This window comes from Orcinus orca, chromosome 14 (assembly GCF_937001465.1).
Source record: "Orcinus orca chromosome 14, mOrcOrc1.1, whole genome shotgun sequence".
Lineage (NCBI taxonomy): Eukaryota > Metazoa > Chordata > Mammalia > Artiodactyla > Delphinidae > Orcinus > Orcinus orca.
The window spans coordinates 4,534,785-4,538,207 of record NC_064572.1 but is presented as its reverse complement, the minus strand read 5'-3'; the positions used below and the strand labels follow the sequence as shown (position 1 = coordinate 4,538,207).

Sequence of the window (3,423 nt, the reverse complement as noted above, 5' to 3'; positions counted from 1 at the left end):
GTAATTCATGAGTTTGCTTATTTAAGAAACTGATTATGAATTTTGTAAATAATTTTGGATATTAGAAATGTGTATCTTAAATACATTATCATTTTGTTTTCTGATATTTTATATTTAACGTATTTTACATTATCTTCTTGTGCATAAAAATATAATTGAATAAAGGTGGTCATAAGCAGAATGTTTTTTCTTGTTTCCTTATTTTTTGAGAGGATTTGCTAAATGAGGGAAAACACAGTTTGATTCCCTCCCTGACAAGCTCCAAGGTATGTCAGCTGTATTCCACTGCTTCAGATAGCTAACGGTTTCTTGGAATTAACTGTGGACTCCTATTCTCAAATGAGGAAAAGTCCATAGATTTTCTACTCTCATCTTCTGTTTCAGTTATTTGTGATTGTGATCAACCCTGTATATTACTATAGAGAATTTTATTCCAAGCAGAGCAGCTGTCCTCTGTGTCTAACAGGTTGAAGATCCAGTGGAGAATCTGATGGTGGAAATTGGTGGCTCTTTTCTAGGGACCTGAAATTGATACTGTCATTGTGGCATAGAATAGAGGTTATTATCATTTTGGGGGGATGACCTAAAAACCAGATGACATGGCTCCAAAGAGTGGGGCACATCCCAGGCAAGAGAGCGGGCATGGCTGGAACAGAGCATCACCAGTGCCATCAGCAGAGAGGCTGAGGCACTGAGATTTTGAGTAACTTAGCATCCTGGCTGGGAGGGGGCGCATGTTCTCCAGTGAGTTCGAGCACCCTACACTTCCCCCAAGGGCCTGCAGGGGGGGCACGAAGCCACTATGTCACAGGCGATGGGGCGCATGCGCAACTGCACCCGGACTTGATGGGCGGTCTTCCCTGAGGACGGAGTGGAGGCGCCAGGACGGTTGCGGGCCTGCGCGGGGGGCTGGCTGGTCTGCGGGAGGAAGACGTTCCCCACCCGCGCCCCGGCCGTTGCAATGGGGCTGTGCCCGCTCCTCGAGGTTCCGCGTCTTCCTTTCCGGCCGCCCCGCGCGGTGTATCCCCACCTTCTCAGGTAACGTTCGATGTCGCTTGTTGTCCCTCGGATCCGGTCTCCGAGGGGCCGGCGGCGTGGAGGCTGTTCCCGGCGGGGCGTCTGTTCCGGACGCGGGGCGGTTGGCGGGAGGAGCCACGCCCGAGGCGGAGCGCGGGAATCGCGTGTCCTCGCGGGCGGCGCGGCTGAGCCCCGGACCCTCGGGCCGCGGGGAAGGAGCTCGGGCGCGGGCGACCAGGAGAGTTCACCCTCGCGGACAGACTCTGCTGGGTTTCCTCAGACGCCCCCGGATGGTTGTAAAAATGTCCCCTTTTTTTAGTGGCCAAGAGAACTGTTTCCGCCCCTTGTCCTCAACCGCACGGAATTATCCACTTATTCCTTTGTTCAAAGACCTTAACTAACAGACTATACACGGATCATGTGCAGGTAACGTGGATCTAGTTGAAAACGTATTGAAAGAGTAGAAAAACAGGGCTTCCCTGGTGGCGCAGTGGTTGAAAGTCCGCCTGCCGATGCAGGGGGCACGGGTTCGTGCCCCGGTCCGGGAAGATCTCACATGCCGCGGAGCGGCTGGGCCCGTGAGCCATGGCCCTGAGCCTGAGCGTCCGGAGCCTGTGCTCCGCAACGGGAGAGGCCACAACAGTGAGGGGCCCGCGTACCGCAAAAAAAATAAAAGAGTAAAAAAAAAAGTGTAGTAAAACACACTATGTTAAGTTTTATAGTTTAAACATGTCAGAATCAGAATTTATTGTATTTTACTTTTCCGTCTTAAAGGAATAAAATTATTTGGAGCGTATTGTCAGCTATGGATCGGCACTTGCCGTCTACCTCAACAAGGATTAAATCAGGTGCTGGTGCAGCTGCTGCAGCCGCTGACCTTCAACACCCCCTGAAAGGAGTTCAGGGTGGAGAGCGGAAATAACGTGCTCTGTGCTCGGGGGAAGCTGGCAGGACAGCTCTTCAGAGAGTTAGATACTTTCAGGAGCTGATTTTATGAGCCCAGTTCTTGTATCTCCTCGTGTCTAGAGAAGAACTGAAATCCTTCATGGTGACGTCACTAGCCGGAGCCTGCATGAGAGGAGCAGAAACCTTCTGCAAAAATTATATGTGCTCGATTGCGTGTACTCCCCCTTCTCCAAAATTACATATACACTGACCTTCCCCATGCCTCTTTGGAACAGTTTCTTGGAGCCATCTGAGATTCTGTTTCCCAGGATATAGTCTTTATTTTTCCCCCAATAAAACTTAACTCATAACTTTCATGTTGTGCTATTTTCTCTACGTCATCAATATTTATTATTTATTTTTTTTACAAATCATTCTTTTTAAAATTTATTTAATTTATTTGATTTTTGACTGCATTGGGTCTTCGTTGTTGCATGGGCTTTCTCTAGTTGTGGCGAGCGGGGGCTACTCTTTATTGTGGCGCGCGGCTTCTCATTGCGGTGGCTTCTCTTGTTGCAGAGCACGGACTCTAGGTGCGTGGGCTTCAGTAGTTGTGGCTCGCAGGCTCTAGAGCGCAGGCTCAGTAGTTATGGCTCACGGGCATAGTTGTTCCGCTGTATGTGGGATCTACCTGGACTCGGGCTCAAACCCGTGTTCTCTGCATTGGGGGGTGGATTCTTAACCACTGCACCATCAGGGAAGCCCCACAATGAGCAATATTTAAGATGTAGTTCTTAGCTTTTTTCTCATTTTCAAGTCAAAATATTGCTGTGTTTGAAATTTTCTCATAATACAGTGACAGTCTTAAATATTTATACACATAAGCTCATTGAAAACTCTTCTGCAATATTCCAATGTGACTCGTATTATTAAAAATCATAATATTCATGTCAATACAAAATTTTTATAGGAATGTAATTTAAAAAATTGTGAATCACTTTTAGAAGTTCCAGGCACAGTGACGATTTTTAAAATACCAACAATTACATACTTCATAAGACCATTTAAGATGAAATATATTAAAACTTAAAACTTCAACAGAATACTTAAAAGGTAAGACAGGGGCTGCTTTTTGTAAATTAAATACATTCATAGCAAATAAATTTTCTGCTAATAGAGAATATGAAGGTTTTTAGCTTAATGTTGTATAGCTCCATTCAAAAGGTGAAATTAGGATACCTATAATTTCCTTATTATTTATTTTAAGCCTCTTTCCCATAAGAATTGATATTTCTATCTGTAGACTCTTCATAGCTTATTCATTTACGTTTTATTTTGGTTTATTTTCTACAACAGAAAGAGTATTCCTATGTCTTGTTAAAGTTTTTATTCTCCTAACCTAGTTGAAGGTTACTTTCTGACATTGGTTGTAAACAAGGGGAGAGACCTTATAATAAGCATGCGATTTTTCCTATAGTCAAGATGTTTTTCTTGGACGACTTTCTTTACAATTTCCACTTT

General features: G+C 45.0%; 1 long non-coding RNA gene across 1 annotated transcript; it reads left to right on the top strand.

Moving 5' to 3' along the window:
* The first annotated feature begins 842 nt into the window (after positions 1 to 842).
* Positions 843 to 2,277, top strand: LOC125961037 (uncharacterized). The gene is made up of 2 exons (XR_007471334.1): positions 843 to 1,038; positions 1,792 to 2,277. It is a non-coding gene; the product is annotated as an uncharacterized LOC125961037 (long non-coding RNA).
* The last annotated feature ends 1,146 nt before the right edge of the window (positions 2,278 to 3,423 follow it).